At 41.8% G+C, this 25,502-nt stretch overlaps 1 protein-coding gene and 1 pseudogene across 1 annotated transcript in view; both read left to right on the top strand.

Annotated features, from left to right (window-relative positions):
- Positions 1-1,197: 1,197 nt before the first annotated feature.
- Positions 1,198-2,959, top strand: LOC126625786 (cytochrome P450 736A117-like; annotated as a pseudogene).
- Positions 2,463-25,502, top strand: part of LOC126625783 (cytochrome P450 736A117-like) — a 46,355-nt gene continuing 23,315 nt past the window's right edge. The window contains exon 1 of the mRNA XM_050294857.1: positions 2,463-2,580. The gene's annotated coding sequence lies outside the window, so the exon portion shown is untranslated. The remainder of the gene's footprint in view (positions 2,581-25,502) is intronic.

Below are 25,502 nucleotides of genomic sequence, written 5' to 3'. Positions count from 1 at the left end.
CTTGAAGTCTCCATAACAGTTGTATATTGGTTGAGGTTGTCTTACATGATTTGTTCTGTAATGTTATGTTCCTTATGGAATAAGTAAGGAGTATTCAAACTCGAGACTTATTTAATATTAAGAAAGAGGTATTACTAAATGAAGAGCTACTTGATATTAACTCACATAAATTGAGTGTCAATCCATAATTTATGCCCTTTTGGAGCAAGAAAATTACGTGAAATAAATGCTTGTAATTTTCTATACTAGATTGAACAAATCTTCAACGCGATTTCTCGCGGTCTCCCTGGAAGGTGCGTAGAGCTTCAGCTCGGGTGTTTACGCCACCACCTCCTTCTTTCTCTTTGCTTTCGTTGGCACTGGCATTTGCAATTTGGTTCTTCCCACATGTTTCTTTCGATTTGTGGTGGAGATTTTAGTGGTGCTCTTTGGAGGATGTAAGTGTTTCTTCTTCATCCAATTCGAGAACCATGTTTGGCCTGATCTCAGGCATTTGTTGGGGGCGACGGTCTAAGATGGTGGGTAGGCTAGCCAAATGAATTAATAGGACGGTCAGATTCAATTTAAATAGTAATTTCGAATATAATAATAGAGATGTAATTGGTAGATGAAACTTCAGTGGTTGCGAATATTTTCCATAGCGCAAACGAAAGACCACCATCTCACATGGCTCCATTCCTAACTTTAGACAAATTATATTTTCTATGCTACATTTTCAGGTGGCTGTACCCCTCACTACTTATATGGTAGGATACGTATCCCATGGATGTAACCAAATAATAGTTGTATATAGAAGACCGGCACTGTATTATCCGTTTTTCAACTTATAATACTTCCATGATATCAATGTGCCCTCGTGTTTTGTGAGGAAACGAGCTGAAAGTTTGAAACTCACATAAGAGAATTAAAAAAAAACCTTACATGATAAGAATTAGACCATTCTCCTATGCTGATTGGTTCACTTCAGATTAACAGAAGTAAAGATGAATATGATTAGCATGACCATATATTGTACAAGGGAATGATTATTAGCATTCCAAAAATCACATTCTACACTCCAAACTTTTTATATTAGGAAAGAAGAATACACTTATGAAGAGTGTAAAATGAGATTTTTGAAGTGCTAATAACACTTCCTTTGTATAATGCAAATCAAACATTTGCACTGAGATCTTAGTTAGTGAGCAACCACTAGATATGTTGCACCTATTTCTTACTGTCCTTCCCTACCTGATTTTCACAATCTTCATCATCAAACGGCTTTGGAGCACTACAATTTCACTGAAACACTTGCTTCCTTCACCGCCAAGGCTCCCAATACTCGGAAACCTCCACCAACTAGGCACGTACCCTCACCGATCCCTACAACGACTAGCTCAGCGCTATGGTGAGCTCATGGTGCTTCATTTTGGAGAAAGACCAGTTCTCATCGTTTCTTCCGCAGATGCCGCTTGTGAGATCATGAAAACAAATGATAGCATTTTCGCCAACAGACCAAGATCAACAATTGCCGATAGACTTCTCTATGACGCTACGAGTGTGTCCTCAGCTCCTTACTGTGAGTATTGGAGGCAAGTTAGAGGCATCTGCGTGGTGCAGCTTTTAAATAGCACAAGGATTCAGTCTTTTCGAGCAGTACGAGAAGAACTAGCCCTACTGACTAAGAATGTGAAACAGTCTTCTACGTCGTTGCCTGTGAATTTAAGTGAATTGTTTATTTCACTTACTAATGAAAAATGATGTGACATGTCGGGTGGCTTTCGGGAAAAATCATAGTAGAGGCGAAGCTGCAAGGAAGTTCAAGAAGTTGCTTGAGGAGTTTATGATCTTGTTGGGTGGTTTTTATGTGGGGGATTTTATTCCACGGCTCGGTTGGATTAGTCGCGTTAATGGGTTAGACACAAGAGTGAAGAAGGTCGCTAGAGAATTTGATGAGTTTCTGGATTCTGTAGTTGTAGGTGAAGATAAGAAGGATCTTGTGGATGTCCTGCTCGAAATTCAATAGCAAAACACGGCTGGCTTTTCCATTGATAGAGATAGCATCAAAGGCATCATCTTGGTAAGCCAGTGTCCTGTATATATTCAATCCAAAGGCAAGAAAAAAGGGGAGAGTGCACGGGGACAAAGGGAGAGTGAAAAAATCAGTGTCCTGTATAAATTGTATCTCTCCATCCATCGCTAATCGATTTTGGGTGAACTAAGGTCTTTTTCTTGTTTCTTGCGGGATATTTTTGGTGGCGGAACTGATACTAGCTACACAGTTCTAGAGTGGGCAATGACCGAACTCTTAAGGCATCCAAGAGTGTTGGAGAAACTGCAAAATGAGCTGATGGGAATTGCTAATGGAAAACCAGACATAACAGAAGGTGATTTAGATAAAACTCCCTACTTAAAAGACGTGATCAAAGAGACACTTCGGTTGCATCTTCCAATACTGTTACCAGTTCCTCGCGAATCAACTCAAGCAGCTAAAATAAGGGGCTACGACATAGCAACAAGAACAATGGTCATAATCAATGCTTGGACAATTGGAAGAGACCCGTCACTGTGGGATGAGCCAGAGGAGTTTAAACCGGAGAGGTTTCTGAATTCTTCGGTGGATTTCAAAGGGCATGACTTCGAATTAATCCCATTTGGAGCTGGAAGAAGGGGTTGCCCTGGATCCTTGTTTGCCATGGCCACCAATGAGATTGTGTTAGCAAATCTTGTGCACAAATTTGACTGGACATTGCCCGACGGAGCAAGAGCAGAAGATTTAAGCATGACCGAATGTACCGGTCTTGTCATCCACCGAAAAGTTCCCCTTGTAGTTATGGCAACACCAAGGTTTTCGTAGAACTTTTGTTTTCCCATTTTGTGGTTCTGTGAAGATTTACATGGTTAAGTATCTGAAATGTTTCTTTATATTTATTGTAGGAATAAACTTGTACGAATTTTTTTTTCTATAAAATTTTGGCAGTACGAGTGGAATTTTGTTGATAACGAAAAATGAAGTTACAAGTAGTCCATGGGGGGAGGGTGGGAACATAAACCAGGAAAAATAGTAGAAGCCTTGTGAAAGATAGGTCGAATCACCAAATAAGAGATGATATGAGTGTTGAAACTCTTAGAGTAACCAGGAATAAACTTCCAACCATAAATGATTCCAGAATTGATAGACATGCAAGATGATGAAAATGGATTGGCCAACCCTAAAAATGAAACTTATTACAAGCTTTCCAAGCTGAAATAGTCAAAAGACGAGCAAAATTTAGAGATTGTTCAACTGTTGAAAAAAAGGCTTACATATGAAGATATCCAAAATATAAAAATAGCCAAAGTATCTAAAAGAGGCAAGTAGATACCAAACCGACATGCTAACCACCTCCAAATCTTCCTAGATATCCGACAACAAAAGAAAAGATTAGTAGTAGATTTCTCATAATTATGACATAACAAATGGATGCCAAAGAAATATCACGTCGTTAGAGTGTATCTTGATGGGAAGTCTATCATGAAAAAGCTACAGGCCAAAATTGATAGGTGTGGCGGAATAAAATGTCACCAAATAACCTTAATCCAAGCACAATCACTATCTTTCCTTTGAATAAGATGATAATTAGAAGAAAATGAAAAGTTCCTAGTAGACGAGGGCTCCCAAATCAAAATTTTATCCTCTATACATTTAAAGCCAAAGGTAGGCATAATATTTATTGCACCACAGAAGGGAACAAAATTATAAATAATCTGACAAAGACCAACTTTGTTTCTATAGCATCTAAATTCCAAGGAAGAACCTAAGGTGAAATGACAAAAGATGATCGGGTCATCCAACCGTTGTAGAACAGAAGGAAATTGACATTCCATCACCAATAATTCAACAACTATTATTATTCAGAATAGGCAAAGCATGCTTCAAACCATGCCAAACATAGAATCGTAAATAGATATTTTATTTTTGTAAGACTAAAGAGGAGAATGCTGACGAGCAAAAGAACCCCACAAAGAAGAGCATAGCCATCAAGTTTAAAGAAACTAAATCATGAAGACCAAGCCCACCATCATGTTTAGGTCCACAACCCATACTCCAATCAACAGTTACCAACTCTCGGGAAGCCAAGTCCCCTTACCAAATAAAATTCCTTGCGCAAGTAGAAATTCTATCTATACTAAACGTTGGTGGAAAAACACTGTTCATTAACAGTGCCGTTCCTGTTTTGTCCCTCATCTAACGCACGGTTTTCAGCCTTTTAAAAGATGCTACAGGAATTGTCGATTTTGCCCCTCTGTGCAATGAGCCTACATACGGAAAGGTGCTCGAACCTTCTCTCATTTTCTTCCGTTGCTTTTTCCTTTCGCCTGCTCTCTGTTTTTCTGCTTTTCTCCCTGTTCGATCTTCGTGTTTCCCTGCTTCTCTGTTTGTGTTCATCGTCTGCCGTCTGAAAAGGTGGTTTTTCTGGCTGATTGCGGTGTTTCAGGTGGTTTGTCTATTTAATTCTTTTTCTCTTTTCTTTGATTAGGAAGAAAAATTGTAGATCGATTGGTGTAAAATTAAAATCTTTGCGTTTTTTTATCAGTTCTTTCCTAATTTTTTCGTGTTTTTAGCATCGTTGTTTAATCTGATTGCATTTTTTCTTTCAAGATATACTGCTCTATCAATTTTAGGGTTTCTCTGTGCAATCTTGGAAGCCCTTTTCGATTAAGGTCTGTGGGTTTTTTATTTGGAATGTTTTATGCATTTTTTCTGATATTTGTGTTTGGTTGTTCCATCTAATTGCATTTTTCATCTTGGGAAATTTTGGTCTGTTAGGTTAGGGTTTTCCTGTACATCGATTGTCTGTGCATCGATCCTTCCCTAAAACTTAAAAAAAAAAAAGAGGGATGGTCATCCTTAATTTTTGGGTTTTGCTCTGCATGTTTCGGTTTTTTGATGTGGGTGAGGGATTTTTATTTTTATTTTTCTTTTTTTTTGTGTTTTAGCTAAATGGCTAAACATTTCTCAGAAACACATGTGGATGATCAGAAAGAGAGAGAGACAGTTAAAAAATGTAGTCTATGTGAGTTCATTGTTGAATATATGAAGAATGATGTGATAAACCGGAGAGGGAATCATCAGCTTATGGATGTGTTAACACATCCAATGTGTTGTAATCTTTTTGCTACTTAAACATGTTAACACATCAATTCTAAAAAAACTTGGTCTGCTACTTTACTTACGATGCTATTGGTTTACTCCAACGATAATGGCTAGCTAGGATAGCCCTTCTTTATGTCTTAATTATTGATAGTGCTATCATCATGGCAGGCTATGTTGGAGCAAAAACTGTGCAGGCAAAGACATAAGAGTGATGGATTTTGGAATGAAATGCAGAGGATATCCTTTTGCGCCGCTTAAGTAAAAGTTTCTTCTTCTGTTATGTTTGTGTGTTGGATATTGTAGAAAATTAATATAAGTTGTATATTCATGATAACTGACTGATTAAGATTACTTACAAGAGGTATTTATGCAGAGAAGAGCTCAACATGAGGGTGCAAGAGAGCTATTGGTACAATAAAGAAAGGAAAAGTTGTACGCCACTACAGCACTACGCTGGGTGCTAGCCAACATGATAACAGCACTTACAAGATAACAATAACAATATAAAAATGATTAAGGTGGGAAACATACATTACGTCCAATAGATATCTTTTTCTTGGGACTAATATATGTTTACTGTTCTATTAATTCATTTATTAATTTTATGTGCTGGTCCTTTTAGCTGTTTAGGTTTGGGTTTTAATCTAAAATGCTTTTACCCAATTATTTTGGGGTTTGATTTAAGAGTGTTATATCTTTTTCAATTTTTATTTATACAGATAGTGAAGGAATGGTGAGGATTGGAAGGCAGATGAGTGTACAAGTGAGAGGAAGATTGAAGAAGAAAGCAGTAAAATGCAGTTGGGCCCTTAATGCACTCCTAAAGAATAGATTGAGAAGTTTAAGGTGTGTGTTTTCTGCTCAACTTTGGGAAAAAATTTGCATCTTTTTTACAGTATGTTATTTTCTTTATCTGATTTATGTTTGTTGCATTGTTGATTTTCTTTATTGTTTCAGGATGTTGAGAGTTTGAGAAATGCTGGAGGTATCATCATCTCAGCTTCTGATTTTTAAAACTATCCATCATGGAACCTTGAATTTTTTTTTTAAAATTTTTTATTTATATACAATAAGGTCCGGATAGTATAGGTATAATTTTTAATTAAATTCTTGAATCTTTGAATTTTATGTCAGTTTCATTTGACGTTAATCAGTCATTGTTTGTAGATTGCCAATAATCAAAGTGATTAATCACTAATTGGAAATATTTAAAGTGTAATTTTCTATAACCTCTTTTCCTTTTGTACTTTTATTGAATACGTTATCAATTTTCTGTTTAATTATATGATTTCTTATCTTAAGAATGTTTGCATCTTAATACTTAGCTTAAATATGTTAATCTGTCCCTTTTTTATATAGAATTTAGTGCAAGTTATTCTCAATCACACAGGCATCCGTAACATCAGGTTGGCATCCGCAGCTTCACGTGGACATCCGTTCACACAGTGTTGTTACATCTTTTTTATTTGATCAAGCTTTGTGATTGTGTATATATTGGTTGTTCTGTTTTTTAAAATGGTGGTTAAAAGAAACTTTTTGTATTCTTATCAGGAGCGGCTAAGTAGTTTTATAGTTTAATGTCTAAAATATTATCCTCGGATATAAATCTTTACTGCTTTGTATTCTAGCTGATTTTGATAACATTTATAATGATATATAAATTTGCTCGATTAATATTGTAGTTTAAAAGTCTTGCTTATTCTGTATGACAAGTTATTTTAGTAACATTTACACTGTATTCTGTCATCATTAGACTTTCAGTTTTGTGCTTAAATTGAATTATGCTAATCTGTATAAAATTGAGAGTCATGTTGATAAAAGCTTCGTTTTTATTCTCCTGTTTTTGAAAGTACCCTGGAAATATTTTAAGTTTGTTTTATCTTTATTTGAAAATGAATTATTTTTGTGTTTGCAATCATTTGCAGATTAATTTCAATTTGAAAAAATCTCTGCTGCATCTCGGTTCCTACAGTAATTTCAGCTGCTGAAGTAGCTTTCAGCTGTCAAGGTTACTAGCAATTGAGTGTGTTTGTAAGTGCTTTTTGCTTTTGTAAAATTGTGTGAAAGATTATATTTCTTCCTTTTGTTTGATAATTGTCTGGTTGCTGTCAATACTATGGCTTTAAATTGTATATGGAATCATTATTTTCACATATTTCTTTGCTTTAAGTTATAATCTAGAGCTACTTTTACGTTATAGTTTTATAACTGTATGTAAAATTAATTAATACTTTATTAATTTTTTTTATTGACGTTTTACATTTAATTACAATTTTTGTCAAGCTTTCCCTTTAGGGGAATTAGCTATTACTAATATATATATACAAATTATCTTTTCACATGATCTAAATACATGGCAAATTACCTGCTTGCATATTGAAAGGTTAAATTGGATATCGAAAAGTATAAAAGTAGACATTTGTACTAGAGATATACCCTCTCCTCATATTTTAATCTAATATGTTCTTTCACAAATTTAGAAAATATGGACAAGGTTTATCTTTAGTGGTACGATGTCTATATAAATTGGTAATAGTTAATTCCTCTGAAGAGAAGACGGAAATGATGATTTTTACTCCAGATGATCAAAACTGAGTTTACCAATTTACATAAATCTGATCCATCTTTGTTGTACTAAATTGCAACAAACTTATCTTTTCTAAGACGTTATCCAAATTCTCAACCCAGGTATGTATCCAATTTCACTTACTCTTTATATCTCAATGCATTTGTTTGTATAAATTAATATAACGTTAGTCAAAACTGAACAATTTACAAATTATGCTCAATCTATTTTTAATAATTTTTTAGTTGTTATTACCTACAAACTTTCTTATCCCGCAGCAACGCGCGGGCACCACTTCCTAGTATGCTCTAAAAGTCTAGATGACAATTGACAAACTGAGAAACTATGGATAAAACAAGCTCTGATAAACAAACTGTACCAATTTAAGTTGTCCAGCCATGGGGACCCCAAGAGAAGTCAAAGGAGTAGCACCTAAAGGAAAGCCAAGATGTCTCGAGACATGCTCTCTAGGATGGGCAAAAAATACTCTTAGTTGCATTAACAAACTGTCCCTATGCACAATCATACTTATTCAAAAAATTTCGAAGAGAGCGAAATTATATTACCATACTCAGATAAAACGCGTTTTGTCAATAGAACTTGGTGTTAGATTGAATTTCGATTTTTCTTGCAACACCAATGTGCTACTGAACTTCAAACTCAAAAGTTAAACGCTCTGGTTCCTAAAGCACTTCAAAGTAACTCATTGAGTCCACCAACCCTCATGTGGCTCCAAATTGCTCAAATTATGTACTTGGGTGGTCCGGCTCCAAAATATATTTCATGATCCCAACCGTTTAATTTTTCAGTAATTATTTATAGATCATCCTTATAGTATTTCACTCAAATAGTAATTGTTTAGCCCTTTAGTTATTGTTGTGAATATTTCATTGTTTATTGACAATACTATGTTCATCTATTTGATATCTCATTTGGATATACTCTTAGGTTTTCATGTCCCCCTCCCCTCCCCTCCCCTCTTTTTTTTGTATCATTCTTGTTTTCGGTTCTAGAGGGTAATGTTTATGTCCCCCTTCTTTTTCATGTACTCTCTTTTGCTTCCTTTGTTGTATCAGGGGTGAGGTTTATGTCTACCCTAACTAGATGTAATTTTTCTTTCGTTATCAATAAAATTATCCTTGTATCGTCGAAGTAAAATGTTGTTTCATACATCTTGTCATTCTCTTCTCGAAGAGGTATCATGGATAAAAAAAGGGACACCAAGAACCCCAGAAGAAACACCAAAATTAATTTACAACATACCCTTCGAGCTTCGGCTAACATGATAGTATTATACACGTATCTCATTGCTTAATATATAATTCACCGTCATGTTGCCTACCACATACTCGATTATTCGATATATGGCTTCATTTCTAATCACGGCTAAGGGCAGAAACTTCTGCGGCTGCGAAAATTTCCCCGAGCGCAAACAGAAAGATCACCATCATACATGGCTCCATTTCTAACTTTTTCTTGGTAATGGCAGGTAGATTAAATTTGCAAATCAAATGATGTGTCATCAATAAAGAATAAACACGTTAATCTTAAGTAATAATCATATCATCAAATTTCATACGTCATTTAGTTTACAAAATTTTGTCTACAAATTTAGTCTTCCTTGCATTACCCTTGGCCGTTTGTATGTTTTCTAGCCACAACATTTTTAGGTAGCTAGTCTGAACCAAGTGGATTTATCTTTTGTTATATAATCTCCCAATATATATATATATATATATATATATTGATAAACGTGACATTTGTTTGTATTTCTTGTATCATTTTATTTTCTTAAGCATAACATAATATAGTTGTAGACATCGAAATTTCGGTAAATAAATGTTGACCGATAAATCAAAGTTTCAACGCTCATGTATTACATAAATTTTACACGTAGCGTGTGTCTAAACAAAAAATCGAAATAAATTGGAAAAGTCATCAAACAGGACACGTGTCAACACCTGGCAGAAACGACTTATTTCATCTGGAATATTATATTCAAAATTAGGCCTTGGAAATTTCTATAAATAGAAGGCTAATTCATTCATTTGGGAGGAACCAAAATCATTAGGCAAAACTCTTGAAGCTCTGAAGCTCTGAAACTCCGAAGCTCTCAAGCATCCAGGTTCCCGAAGAATCAAGAAAGCGTTCTTCGTTCATCGTTCATCCTAAGATCAAGCCCCAACGGCCCTTTGGATCAACAATCATCCACCAATTCAAGATCAAGCCCCGACGGCCCTTGAAGAAAGTGTTCTTCGTTCTTCGTTCTTCGTTCATTGTTCTTCCAAGATCAAGCCCCGACGGCCCTTGGATCAACCATCCACCAATTCAAGATCAAGCCCCGACGGCCCTTGAAGAAAGCACCATCGTTCATCATCCGTTCATCCAAGATCAAGCCCCAACGGCCCTTTGGATCAACAACGTCGACAAATCCACACATCCAACCGTTCTTCAAGATCAAGCCCAAAAGCCTTTGAAGATCCGTTCATCACTGTTCTTCAAGATCAAGCCCAAAAGCCCTTGGAGATCCGTTCATCACTGTTCTTCAAAGATCAAGCCCAAAAGCCCCTTTGAAGATCCGCTCAAATCCACCTTCAAGATCAAGTCCACGGCCCTTGAAGAACGTTCATCCTTAGATCAAGCCCAACGGCCCTTTGGATCAATCACACATCCACAAATACACACTTTACGGAGATCGAATCAGAGGATCAAAATAGAGAGAGATTGTAACCCAAAATCATCAAAAATACAAATATTTTGTTTGTGCACGTTGTTCTTGTCTCTTTCGTTTCAGGAAATTTGCGTGCAGAAACGACTTATTTCATCTGGAATATTATATTCAAAATTAGGCCTTGGAAATTTCTATAAATAGAAGGCTAATTCATTCATTTGGGAGGAACCAAAATCATTAGGCAAAACTCTTGAAGCTCTGAAGCTCTGAAACTCCGAAGCTCTCAAGCATCCAGGTTCCCGAAGAATCAAGAAAGCGTTCTTCGTTCATCGTTCTTCCAAGATCAAGCCCGACGGCCCTTGGATCAACAATCATCCACCATCGTTCATCATCCGTTCATCCAAGATCAAGCCCCAATGGCCCTTTGGATCAACAACGTCGACAAATCCACACATCCAACCGTTCTTCAAGATCAAGCCCAAAAGCCCTTGAAGATCCGTTCATCACTGTTCTTCAAGATCAAGCCTAAAAGCCCTTGAAGATCCGTTCATCACCGTTCTTCAAGATCAAGCCTCAACGGCCCTTGAAGAAACATTCATCCTCAAGATCAAGCCCCAACGGCTCCTTGAAGATCCGCTCAAATCCACCTTCAAGATCAAGTCCACGGCCCTTGAAGAACGTTCATCCTTATATCAAGCCCAACGGCCCTTTGGATCAATCACACATCCACAAATACACACCTTACGGAGATCGAATTAGAGGATCAAAATAGAGAGAGATTGTAACCCAAAATCATCAAATACAAATATTTGTTTGTGCACGTTGTTCTTGTCTCATTCGTTTCAGGAATTTTCCGTGTTTACAAATTGGCACGCCCAGTGGGACATCTCTACCTCTCATCTCTTCCTCCGTTCAAGGAATATAAGCACACTTCCAAAATCAATGACGTCAAGGAAGGCTCAAGCTGTTCCCATAACCGGCGCAAAGAACAAAGGCGCCCTCGTCGCAAGTGGTGTCACGTTGGGTGTCACGACTCGAAGCAAAGCAAAAGCTACTTCTGCCACCTCTTTCACCTCTGCATCAACTCTGCCAGGGGAACGAGAGTACCCTAGGCATGAGCCTGTGATCACTTTAGCCTCACTAAGGGCACCAAGGGGGGAAAGACCAAGGGAATACTCCGAATCCATGCTCTCCGATGACGATTCAAGCGGCAGTTCAGCCATGCAAGTCATGACCGCTGGAGCAACTTCAGTCGAGGAACAGCTTGCTCAAATGAATGAAGCAATCGCAAGACTAACTCGAACTGTGGAAGAAAAAGACTTGCAAATCGCGGCATTAGTCAACCGACTGGAGGCGCAGGACAGTGAGAAACCCGACCTAGAGGATGATCCGCTAAAGGGAGGAGCTGGCGGAGACGAAGAACCCCCGGTGAAGAAAATCGATGGGAAGCCGAAACCAGACCAAGCAGCGGCACTCATGGGATCCCTTTCTATCCAGCAGCTGCAAGAGATGATCACCAACACCATCAAGGCACAATATGAAGGGAGCTCATATACATCCGGGTTGTATTCAAAGCCGTATTCAAAGAAGATCGACGCCTTAAGGATGCCGAGGGGTTATCAACCGCCCGAACCATTACACCCCACAGCTACTTCATGGCCGTTCGATGCATGGGGATTGGATGTCGTAGGACCAATTGCGCCAAAGTCATCTACGGGAGAGGCTTACATCCTGGCTGCAACAGATTACTTCTCTAAGTGGGCTGAGGCCGTACCCCTGAAGGAAGTCAAGAAGGAAACTGTCGTCTGTTTCATCAAGGGACATATCATCCATCGATATGGGGTGCCTCGCTACATTGTCACCGACAACGGAAAGCAGTTCTCAAACCGACTCATGGACGAGCTCTGCGAGAAATACAAGTTCAAGCAGCGCAAATCCTCCATGTATCACGCTCCGGCCAACGGTCTTGCAGAAGCATTCAACAAGACATTGTGCAACCTCCTGAAGAAGGTAATCGGTAGAACAAAGAAAGACTGGCATGAAAGAATAGGCGAAGCCCTATGGGCATACAGGACAACATATAGAACGCCTACCCAAGCCACACCTTATTCTCTTGTATATGGCGTAGAAGCTGTTCTACCACTCGAAAGTCAAATCCCCTCGCTAAGGATGGCTATACAAGAAGGCTTGACTGACGAAGAGAATGCAAAGTTGCGTCTTCAAGAACTGGAGGCACTGGATGAGAAAAGACTCGAGGCCCAGCAACACCTGGAGTGTTATCAAGCTCGACTTTCTAAAGCCTTCAACAAGAAAGTTCTCCCTCGGTCTTTTCAAATGGGAGATCTCGTCCTTTCATTGCGTAGGCCTATCATCACAACTCACAAGACAAAGAGCAAGTTCACGTCAAAATGGGATGGACCATACGTAGTACAAGAAGTCTACACCAATGGTGCCTACTTAATCATGGCGGAAGACGGCTTAAAGATCGGCCCTATCAACGGCAGATTCTTGAAGCGCTACTACCCGTGAAAGGCAACAAATTCATGCTCCTTGTTCGCACGAGCCTAAACTGCACGAACCAAAGCTCATCGCCTGCACGAGCCTAAACTGCATGGCACAACACTCCTGGTCTGCATGAGCTGAAACTGCAAACGGCAAAAAAAAAAATAAAATAAAAAATTAGAAAAAAAAAAAAAAAAATGTATTTTGAACTACGTTATGACTTGATCCCTCCTCAACAAAGGGTACGTAGGCAACTCGAAGTGTCAAAACTTCAAGTACAGTCACATCATCTAAAAGAAATAATAATAATAATAAGTAAACACTTTGAGGATCGAGGAGCAAATTTAAGAACATAAATGCTTTATTTCTTTGAAAGAAGGAGTTGGCTCCAAGGCCTTATTACAAGAAATATTACTTGAAAACTATGTCTCTAAAACTACGAAGGCGATCTCCAAGCGAGCCTTCCAAGGTCTTCAAAGTCTCTACCTCGGTGGGAGACAAAACGGGTAACTCTATAGTCGTGTTTTTCTCTCGTTCTAGGCGTGAAATCTCTTCTTGGTACTGAGAAAGTGCAGTTCCCTGCTCTGCGAGGACACTTTCAAGTTGTGATGCCTCGACTACCAACTGCTCTCGCTCTCGCGCCAATGCATCTAGACGCCCTTGGACAGAAGTTAACGAAGCCTTCGTGGCTTGATAATCTCCTGAAACAGCTTGCTGAAATGACCGGACTTGAGCCAGTGATGAGTCTATCATGGTTAGCTGATGAGCTCTGACATCTGGACTCAACTTCTCTAAGGAAATAACACGCAAGGAAGAATATTCAGTCGAGGCGGCCATGAGTTCCGCAATCTTGATCTTCAAGGAGGAGGAATCAACGTTAAGGTTGTCAATCACCGAAACAAACTTCGACAAATCCTCATTAAGCAACGGGAGGTCTTCCAGTGGACACTTAGAAATCCTCGCCTCAATATGGCCCTTGATCTCCATTGCCGCACCAAGACTTATGCGATGGATGAGTCGCTCAGTACCGCTAAGATTTGGCCCTCTCAAGGAGATCTCAGAGCTAGCTGGCAAAGGCGTTGGATACATGACGGGTTCTTGCATACCCCCACCTACACGTGGCAAACTCGGGAAGTTCGACGGATTTGGAACAAGCTCTGCACCAGGAGGATCCCCGATATCCCCGTCTGTAGGTAGGTTACATGCAAATAGCATCCCCGTATAGGAATAAACATCTGCAGTTGCCAAATCAAAATGATGGGAAGGCCCAACCTAAAGAAGACAAAGAAAGATGTTAGAAATAAAAGCCAAAACGACAAAAGCAGAAGAAATCATAAGAGAAAATAAAGGATATACATCTCTCTCAAATGGCTCACGGTCATCGAATTGAGGAGTTCTAAACACTTCTTTCTTCTTGTGACGAAAATTGACATCACTGTCAGCCTGAGCATCCTCAAGTGGCCGCTTGTTTGAAGCTTGTGGACGCTGCTGCAAAATAAATCCATCTTCGTGCGAGTCACCTTCATCCCCCGCCTCTTCAGAAGCATCCGGATGTCGAGGAGACAAGCATGGACGTTGAAAAGTTAAAGCTACAGGTCTATCTTGTAAGGGAGCCGCACTCGCGCGATCAAGGGGTACCATTCGCATAGAAACCACAGGACAACCCTCTCTCGACGTATCATCACTTAAGTGAGAAGAATTGGCGCCACTTGCCGTCCCCGAGTTCTCATAATGTGTCTTTGACCACCAACGTGCGTAAACACAGGTCACTGGATTACTCCTGAACTCATCATTGGCCGGCAGCGTAATAACAGCATTTGTGCATGAACGGGTACAAGACTCCCAATGCATGTACACGGCTTGCAGGGATACCGATGGGTTCCTTTCCTTCAACTTGCCTGGCTCGCTTTGGACAAAACCAAATTGCCTGCTGAAACGGTGGGGGCTATATGACTGGATGATACATCGGTCTTCTTGCCGTAAAGAAACAAACCCCGAGCGAAGGCTTATAAGATAAGACAAGTCCGAGAAGCGGAGATGCGAGTTATCTACGATGCCTCGCCGCACCGAGCCAACTCTGGCTAAGGGGTCCATCCTCAAATCTTCACAACTCTTAAATAGCGCTCGCGCTTGCAAATCGTCAAGGCTCTTCGCGGAGAGTACACCAGAATACTTCGTCATCAAAGGCCCTAGCTTGGCTCCGGTCGATGAAGAAGGTCTTGACTTATCCAGAGTCGACAGAGAAAAATGAGTGCTAAAATATTCACCCAACCAACCATACACATAGTGGTAAGGAAGCACCGCAGCACGATCTTCAGTGCTTGCCGAGTCAGAAACCATGCTCAAGCCGTTGTAAATGCTGGCTAAGACCGGAATAGCGAGGCTAAAAGACTCACCTGCAGCCATCTTGCTAGCAACTTTGAAAACTCCAGGGCGAACTAAGTTGATGTCGCCTGCGGGGAAAACAAATTTACAAAGCCAACAAGCTAAGAAAGCAGCCAGGTAAGACTCCTCCACATGCTCTGGTGCTATGCCAAGATCCTCAAACGCTCTCAACTCGTCAGAAGAGCGACGCCTGGTTGCGCCAATAACACCGGATGGGTCTGAGTCGCCCTTTGGCCTAGTGGTCTTGTTACGACCAATTTTCTTCGAAGGTTTCTTATATCTCATGGCCTCCCAGTACCAGAATCGGATCCATGAGGAAATCCTCACGCCTGATTTACCCCGAACATCCTGGAGAAGCCTGTGATACGCCAAAAAAAAATAGCGGCAACTTGCAGGCAATCCTCGGTTGTTGCAAAGAGAAAGGTCCTCTGCGCTGGGAACGACTTCGTCGTAAAACTTGCCTTGGATCGGCAAACCTCCTATCCGGTGAAGATCCCAAAGTGAAATTGACATCTCCCCTTGCGCCGTGTGAAGTGTGTTGGTGGCCGAACACCAACACTCTAAAAACGCACGAATAACGGAAGGATGGCGATCGTAACTAAACAAAGACGCATACACAGCTTGGTAAAGGTCCACCTTAGTAAGCACGTCCTTAGATCGGCTTAAGACATCTTCGAGCCACTCCCAATAAAACTCATCAAAAACGGCCTCTCCAGCAGTAGACAGGGTACCCCTCCAAGCCTTAACTCCAATGCGGATGTGATCACCAAGAAGCTTAAATGAGGCCGAATGATTGTCACCAACATGGTGCGACGGATTCAAGATAAGAATCTTCGAGATGCGCTTTAGGAAGAGTAAGCGCTTTAGGACCAGTCAGTGGCTCGTAAAGCTTCAACGTCGTTCCTCTATCTTGCGAGTCACCTGCCTGCGCAAGAATGGTAAGGGTGCTGCCCTTAAAACACTTAAAAAATACCATGACCTCGAAAAAATATATATATATATATATATATATATAAATCAGCAGCAGCACGGCAAAGGGGGTAGCCACTAGACAATCCTTCCAAGCAGCGGCAAGAGGCACATCAACGTCACCACCGAGGAAAGTTGTGACCAAAAGGCATTACACAACGTAGACTCGCTGCAGTCTCTCGCACAGCATTACACGGCAGCGCATCACCGGGGTAAAGCTGTGATAAAAAGGCACTACGCAGCGAAATCCCGTTGCAATCTTTTACACAACACTATGCGATAAGTGACGCACTGCAACAAACCCAAGCAACAAGAATGTGGTGGTTATGCAATAGTCATGCAGTGACGGTGCAATCCTCCAGCACTGTCAAAAAAAAAAAAAAATATATATATATATATATATATATATATATAAAAAGGGTACGCATATCACATATAAATAGACATTATATATATGAACATGACAAGGATGCTGTGCACCTTTTCATATATATTATTTTATTTATATATATGAACATGATGATAGTACTTGCACATTCCATATATATATTATTTTATATATACATGATAGGCCCTGCACCTTCCATATATATATATATATATTGCTTTATATATACAAACATGGACGACAGTACCTGCACCTGCCATATATATATATATATGTATGTATATATATATATATATATATATATATATATTATTTTATGTATACAAACATGGCGACAGTGCCATGCAAATATATGTGTATGCGAATAAGCCTCACCAGAAAGGCTTCACAGCGACCAGGAAGGACGTGAGCCAGTGCGGCAACCAGGAAGGATGACAAAGGCAGTGCAGCAACCAGGAAGGGCGTGAGGCAATGCAGCAACCAGGAAGGACGTGAGGCAGTGCAGCAACCAGGAAGGATGACAAAGGCAGTGCAGCAAAGACGATGGTTGTGCAATGGTTTTGCAGTGGCGGTAAAATGCAGCGAGAATGCAGTGGCTGCGCAGTTGGCTGTGAAACTGTTGTGTAGTTGTGGTGTCCAAAGAAACAGGCAAACCTGCGCAAATATGAAGCAGCAAGCTTCTGGGCAAATAGACAGAACTACACTTGATAGGTTAAAATTTTCAAGCCGATGGGAATGGAATAAGGATCAAGTGCCTGTCTAAAAGCCTCACAGGAAGGCTTACTTATACACGCCCAAAACAGACCAACGTTACAGTGCACATGCCGCGAAATGATGATACTCACATGCAGCAATCTTTTGTTAAAGCTGGAGAAGCTTTAAAATGCCCATACTTACCTGCCAGCAAACAGCATATTTGGGGAGAAAAAACAAAGGACATACAGCTTTAGCTGTATGTTTGAGATGGAATAATTTCCCCCTCTTGATGTTAATATTATTCACGTGGAAGGACGGAATGAGGCAGTCCAGCATGTCAAGTCCTGCCTGGTTGGCAAGCGCCTGGTTTGCAGTGAATGATGATACTCGCATGCAGCAGCAAAACCTTTTGTTAAAGCTGGAAAAGCTTTAACGCCCATATTTGCCCACCAGCAAGCAGCATATTTGGGGAGAAAGCAAGGACATACCGCCAGCAAACAGCATATTTGGGGAGAAAACAAAGGACATACAGCTTTAGCCGTATGTTCGAGATTGAATAATCACCACGTAGGTTGCCTTCCCCCCTCTTGATGTTAATATTGTTCACATGGAAGGACGGGATGAGGCAGATGAGGGGCCTCTCATCGACCCCCAACACATGACTTTATCTAGATGAATTCTGCAAAGCGAGTGGATGAAGATTTTCCTGCACCGTATCAAACGGGTGGCTTTACACCCCAGCAAGATGGAGCTGGAGATGTTGCACCTGAGAAGTTTGAGATTGAGGTTTCATTTTCCCCTAAGCTTCCTAAACAAGATTGGTGTGGATGGTCTGAAGATCATGGTGTCACACATTTTTCTTTGGTATTCACCCATTGTATCAGTGAAATTTTTTTTACTTGAATCTCCGGATGGGTATCTATGTTTTGTAAAACCTAAGACTAGATTACTGGCATGTGGAAATGTGACGTGAAAATTCTTTATTCAATGAATTGCAAATTATCTGAAAAAAAAAAAAAAAAAAAAAAAAAGTGCATATAGACACCAAGAGAAATAAAGCTCATTTATTAATGTTTTCGATAAATTGCAAATATACATAAATCAAACGAGAGAGAGAGAGCCTTCACAAAGGTTGCTTAGGCGGAGCTTCGGCGGTCGGCGGGGCCACAGAATGAGGAGGTATCGGAGGTTGATCACTCGGAGCTTCACTACGCGGTACAGCCCCAGAAGATGAAGGCGAATGTTGTTGGAACAAACCCACAAACCTCCGATGATCAAGTAAAATCTGACCATCAGATTCCTGGATCTGGTCAATTTTCCGTTTCATGTTGGTGGCATAGTTGTGTGCAAGCTTGTGCAGCTGTTTATTCTCATGCTTGAACCCCCTAATCTTCTGTTTGAGACTCATCACTTTAGCCGCCAACGATTCAACTTGACGGGTTCGAGCAAATAGGCGTTGGGCCATGTTGGACACAGAACCCGCGCACTGCACACTAAGGGCCAGAGACTCCTTAACAGCCAACTCATCAGACGGAAAGTAGTCTGCTATCTTTGGGAGTGACAAGGTTCCGGGCCACCACCGCGGCGGTCATATCATTATTCATCACCGAATCCCCAACGGTAAGAGGACCAGTAGGGGATATGAATGATGGGCGCCATATGTTGTCGGGGGAAGGCGGAACTGCCTCTTCACCAAGGTTCAAATCAAAACGACGGTCGGATGGTCCAGACATTTTCAAATGTGTTGGAGAAAGAAGAGGCCAGACAGATTAAGATCTTAGAAGTGCAAGAAGGGAGTTTCTACAAGCGGAAATTCAAGTGTGCTTTGAAACGAACTGCGTGCCTCTATATATATATATATATATAATAAAAAAAAATCGGCACTCGACGGGATTTCAGAGATCGAAGAGGTGAGCTCAGAGTTCGAAAATGCTGATTCAAAAATCGAAGCGCCGATCCCAGATATCGAAGAGACGCCAGTCTTTTCCAGACACGTCAACACCCATCACACGCAAACTCAGCTTTGCGGAAATCATGGGTGATTTGTCGAAGCGCCGATCCCAGTTATCGAAGAAGCGCCAGTCTTCTTCAGCCGCGTCGACGCCTGTCACATGCACACTCAGCTTAGCGGAAATTACGGACAATTTGTCGGAGATTTCTGATAAAAAAGAAAGCACGTGAAGCCATGTTGATCAATCACGCATCGGTTACTGACACGAGTGAAAGAGCAGTACCTCTACAGGTATTAAGGAACTCCCTATAACTATCCACCTTTACCCTCCATAGCAAGGCATACATACAGAACCTTTCTTCATCTCCGAGAATGTCTTCCCAACGAAGCCTCTCGAGTTACTCAGTGTTCCTTATTCCTTGGGGTACCTCAGCAAACAAATGACACCAAAGCAAAAGTATCTCATATCACCAGGGTAGAAAGCAAGAGTATCTCATATCATGCGTCTTCCCTGTCCTTTCCTTTGTCCTTGTTCTTACTTACAAAGACAAGGATAAAGAAAACAATATGCCGGAACCTCCACTCAAACTCGGGTAAGGAACCGACTGCTTGGAACCCTTCCCTGATTGCCTACCTGGCACTGCTCTCGAGTACTCGCCCCCCCACTGCTGCTGTACTTTCAAAGAAGCTGCCATATCTGCCCGGAGAACAGATAAGGCAAGTGAAAATGATACCTTGAAACATGTGGAGACAACGTGCAGAAGGAACAAGCAGAGAAGAATGCGGTCTGCACAGTCAACTCAGCAGAAGGAGTCCGAACTGAGGAACTCGAGAAGCTGCCACATCTGCCTGAAGAAACAAGCAGAGAAGAATGTAGCATGAACAGTCAACTCAGCAAAAAGAGTCTGAGATGAAGAACTCGAGAAGATGCCACATCTGCCTGAGGAACAGATAAAGGAAATGAAGATGATACCTTGAAGCATGTGGAGACAAGAGCAACCAAGCACGTGCCGATTCATCCGCTATTTCTTCAAAAGCAAGAGTATCTCATATCATCAAAGTTGCAATCACTTTGACGGTGGACTCGTTTTGACCCTCAAATTCTTGGGTCGACTTGCTAGGCGTTGCGGGCTGCATGTGCCGTTTCACCACCCTTGAATCAAATCCTTAAAGATCAAGTCACCAACTGGAAGAAAAACCCATCAATCTTGAAGATCATACCGTTGACCAAACTGCTCAGGTGTGAATTAGAAAGATTGAACAAAGCAAACAAGTCGTCACCTTCACCTCGTGCCTACTTGCCATGTGTTCGAGTCCACCTTCAAGAATCAAGCCTTAACGGCCCTTGAAGAAGCTTCCAACCAAATTCAAGATCAAGCCTCGACGGTCCTTGAAGAAATCACAAGTCTGATTCAAGATTAAGTGTCTACCACCCTTCAATCAAAACCTAGTTCAAGAATAAGCTGTGGAAAATCAACAATTGGAAGAATCCAGAAAATCCTCCAACCCAGTTCAAGATCAAAGCTGTGGAAAGTCAACAAAGCGCAACAAAATACGTGCCGATTCACCCACTACCAAAGCCAAAGGTCATCTACCACATGAAGTTCCTTGTGGTTCAATTTCAACCTTCAAGATCAAGCCTCGACGGCCCTTGAAGAAATTTCAAACAAAAGTTCAAGAACAAGCTTCAACGGCCCTTGAAGAAATCTCCAGCCCAATTCAAGATCAAGCCTCGACGGCCCTTGGATCGACATCTACAGTAGGGGACTTCAAAACGCATCTCCTACACGTGACAAGCACATGTATACGACGCGCCTTGAAGTGGGGGCATTTGTAGACATCGAAATTTCGGTAAATAAATGTTGACCGATAAATTAAAGTGTCAACGCTCATGTATTACATAAATTTTACACGTAGCGTGCAACTCAACGAAAATTGAAATGAGTTGGAAAAGTCATCAAATAGGACACGTGTCAACACCTGGCAGAAACAACTTATTTCATCTGGAATATTATATTCAAAACTAGGCCTTGGAAAATTCTATAAATAGAAGGCTAATTCATTCATTTGAAAAAAAAAAACCAATTGATATTACACCTTGAAGCTCTGAAGCTCTAAAACTCCGAAGCTCTCAAGCATCCAGGTTCCCGAAGAATCAAGAAAGCCTTCTTCGTTCTTCGTTCATCGTTCTTCCAAGATCAAGCCCCAACGGCCCTTGAAGAAAGTGTTTCTTCGTTCATCGTTCTTCCAAGATCAAGCCCCGACGGCCCTTGGATCAACCATCCACCAATTCAAGATCAAGCCCCGACGGCCCTTGAAGAAAGCACCATCGTTCATCATCCGTTCATCCAAGATCAAGCCCCAACGGCCCTTTGGATCAACAACGTCGACAAATCCACACATATCCAACCGTTCTTCAAGATTAAGCCCAAAAGCCCTTGAATATCTGTTCATCACTGCCTCTTCAAGATCAAGCCCAAAAGCCCTTGAAGACCCGTTCATCACCGTTACTCAAGATCAAGCCCCAACGGCTCCTTGAAGATCCGCTCAAATCCACCTTCAAAGATCAAGCCCACGGCCCTTTGAAGAAACTTCCAACAGTTCATCCAAGATCAAGCCCCGACGGCCCTTTGGATCAACGAAAGATCCGCAAATCAACACCTTACGGAGATCGAATCAGAGGATCAAATTAGAGAGAGATTGTAACCCAAAAATCTTCAAATACAAATATTTGTTTGTGCACGTTGTTCTTGTCTCTTTCGTTTCAGGAATTTTCCGTGTTTACAAATTGGCACGCCCAGTGGGACAATCTCTGCCTCTCATCTCTTTCTCCGTTTAAGGAATCCAAGCACACCTCAAAGTCAATGGCATCAAGCAAGGGACAAGCCGTTCTTGCAACCACTGAAGGAAGGATCCTAAGCACTTCTGCCGCAAATGGACAATCCATTGGCGCCACAACCGCTCCTCAACATGCCACTTCAAAATTGGTGCCGCTAAAAGAGCAAAGGGAGAATCCAAGGTGTGAGTCTGTCATTAACCTGACCTCGCTGGGGGCACCGAAGCATGATGCTGAGGCACACAAGATGACATCCCAAAGCAGCCAACGACGTTCTTCGTCAGCATCCTGGATGTCGAAAGGAAAGTCACGTCTATTGGTCGCACAAGTCATGACTATCGGCGTTACCTCCGTTGAAGAACAACTGGCTCAAATGAATGAAGCGATTGCAAGGCTAACACAGATTGTGGAAGAAAAAGACTTGCAAATTGCTGCACTCGTCAGCCGACTGGAGCCACAGGACGGCGAGAACCCCAACCCAGAGAATGATCCACTAAAGAGAAGAGATGACGAAGAAGAGGAGCCTCAGGTGGAGAAAAACGATGTGAAGTCGGAGCCAGACCAAGCAGCGGCACTCATGGGATCTCTTTCTATCCAGCAGCTGCAGGAGATGATCACCAACACCATCAAGGCACAGTACGAATGGAGCTCACATACCTCCTTGTTCTACTCGAAGCCCTATTCCAAGAAGATTGATGCCCTAAGAATGCCAAGGGGTTATCAACCACCAAAGTTCATGCAGTTTGATGGAAAAGGAAACCCAAAGCAGCACGTTGTACATTTCGTCGAAACTTGCAACAACGCGGGGACGGAGGGAGACTACCTCGCCAAGCAGTTTGTGCGCTCGCTGAAAGGAAATGCCTTTGAGTGGTACACGGACCTAGAGCCCGAGTCCATCAACAGCTGGGAGCAATTAGAGCGGGAATTCCTCAACCGCTTCTACAACACCCGCCGCACTGTGAGCATGCTAGAGCTAACGAGCACAAAGCAGTGGAAGGACGAGCCAGTCATTGACTACATCAACAGATGGCGCACTCTAAGCCTCGACTGTAAAGACAGGCTCTCGGAAACCTCTTCAATCGAGATGTGCATCCAAGGTATGCAATGGGGTTTGCAATACATCCTTCAAGGCATTAAACCACGGACCTTCGAGGAATTGGCCACCCGCGCCCATGACATGGAGTTGAGCATCGCCCATCATGGGAAGAAAGAACCGATCGCCGACTACAAGAACGACAAAGTTCTTGGGCCAAAGTTAGAGAAGACTGCGTGGAAATCCACCAAGGAAGCAATGACAGTCAACACAGCTCCCGTCAAAATCCCTACACGAGGCAAGGCGATTCAAACCGAAGCTTTTCGTGATCAAGAGATGCGTAGACGCACTTTGAAGAAGCTCGAGGAGAAGACTTATCCATTCCCCGACTCTGATGTGGTTGCCATACTAGATGACCTGTTGGACAAGAAGGTGATCAGTTTGCCTGAGTGCAGACGGCCGGAAGAAATGAATCGTACCGACAGTCCAAGATACTGTAAATTCCATCGCTTCATCAGTCATCCGACAGAAAAGTGTTTCGTGCTGAAAGATCTCATCATGAAGCTGGCTCAGAAAGGAATCATCGAGCTAGATCTTGACGATGTGGTGAAGTCAAATTATACCACCATCACTTATGGCTCTGTCAACTCAAAATCTTCACCTCAATCGCTGGGGGCATGCTCCAAAACCATGCCAGTCAAGCAAAGCAAAGTTGAAGAATGGACTCAAGTCACTCCTAAGAAGTTGCACAAAAAGCATACGTCTCATCCACAAGTCCGCCAATCGGAAAGGAGGCAAAGCAGCTCTTGCCAACCTTCAAAACAACGTGAACGTGTTGAAGATGATGAAACTTCGACACGAAGATCGTCCGTCCCCATCACGATGCGCGACTTCTTGCCCGAAGACTTCTTCAATCACGCGGTCAAAGCTCCTTGCTATGAAAATTGTGAGGAACGCCTCTCCCGGATTGCTTGACAAAATTCACAAATGCTTCTCGCCTGCACGAGTCTAAACTGCATGGCACGAAGCTCCTGGTCTGCACGAGCATAAAAGGCAACATCAACACTCCTGGTTTGCACGAGTTTAAAAGGCGACACAACATGCTCCTTGCCTGCACGAGTTGAAACTGCAAACGGCACCAAACGCTCCTTGCCTACATGAGCTAAAACTGCAAACGGCACAAAAAGAAAATACCAAAAATAAATCTGTATTTGAACTACGTTACGACTTGATCTCTTCTTTGGAGGGGTACGTAGGCAGCTTGAATATTCAAAATTTCGAGTTCAGTCACATCAAAATATAAATAAATGTTTTATTAAAGAAAGTCAATTTTATTACAAAGGTAACAATAAATAGTTCTTTGTAATTTCAAAAAAAAATAATAATAATAATAGATAAATAATGTGTGTGTGTGTGTATATATATATATATGTTCTTCTTCTTCTTTTTCTTCAAAAAAAAAAAAAAAAAAAAAAAAAAAAAGGGTTTGATTAAAGTTTCATTGATGAGGGTCAATTTCATTACAAATTTATTTTATTTAAAAAAAAAAAATCAAGACTAGCAGGTGGACCTCAAAGCCCAAGACATAAACTCTTGTACATTGGGCTTTGGCGATGGCCTCCATTCCACCACTTCAATCCTCAAAGTTCCAGAAAGCAGAGACCCAAATCCAGTCCCAGGCCCAGCTTTCAAATGCACTAACCGCAAGTCTATTGTCTCTATCCCAGGGTTAGGGTTCGGAGATCAAATCGACGGGGCAGCAATCGTGCTTCGTGGCGCGCGGCGTGATGGTCCTTGCAAAGCATTATGGACTTCCCTTCTTCAACCCTTTAACCTTTATCGTCCGCCCCAACGGCGGCGGCAAAATCACCCTCTCCCGCAGCACCCGCTACATCTCCTGCGTCCGAGCCCGCTGCTCCAGCTCCCCGATTTCCTCCAGAGCGTTAATCTCAGCTCCGAGCCAGTTCAATCGAGAGGGAGAGGGACATGGCTGACGACCTATTTGAAGGCCTCCCTCCGCCATCTGCAAACCCTCCTCCTCTTCCTTCTCCTGAAATCCAACTCCGGCAACAGCCGCCTGAACCACAAAAGCCACTAAAAACCGCGAAAAACAGCTTCTTTTAGCTGCGACTCTTCTTCTTCCCCTGCTCCTGCTCCTCCTCCAGCTGCTGCCCCTAAACCAATTCTCAAATCCGCCCTCATCGAGGCCCAAATCCAGGCCCAGCTCTCGAGACTCCACCCCAAGACCGCCATACAGTGCCGTCACAAGATGGAGAAGCACCGGAGGCGCTTTTGGACTGAGAAAGAGCGCGCTTCCACTCATCCAGGTCCAACCCAGATCCGGAAAACCGCATCACTGTTGAATATGGAGGTGGGTTGCGGGTCAGAA

This window comes from Malus sylvestris, chromosome 6 (assembly GCF_916048215.2).
Source record: "Malus sylvestris chromosome 6, drMalSylv7.2, whole genome shotgun sequence".
NCBI classification, from domain to species: Eukaryota; Viridiplantae; Streptophyta; class Magnoliopsida; order Rosales; family Rosaceae; genus Malus; species Malus sylvestris.
This window is presented reverse-complemented; position numbering and strand designations above follow the sequence as displayed.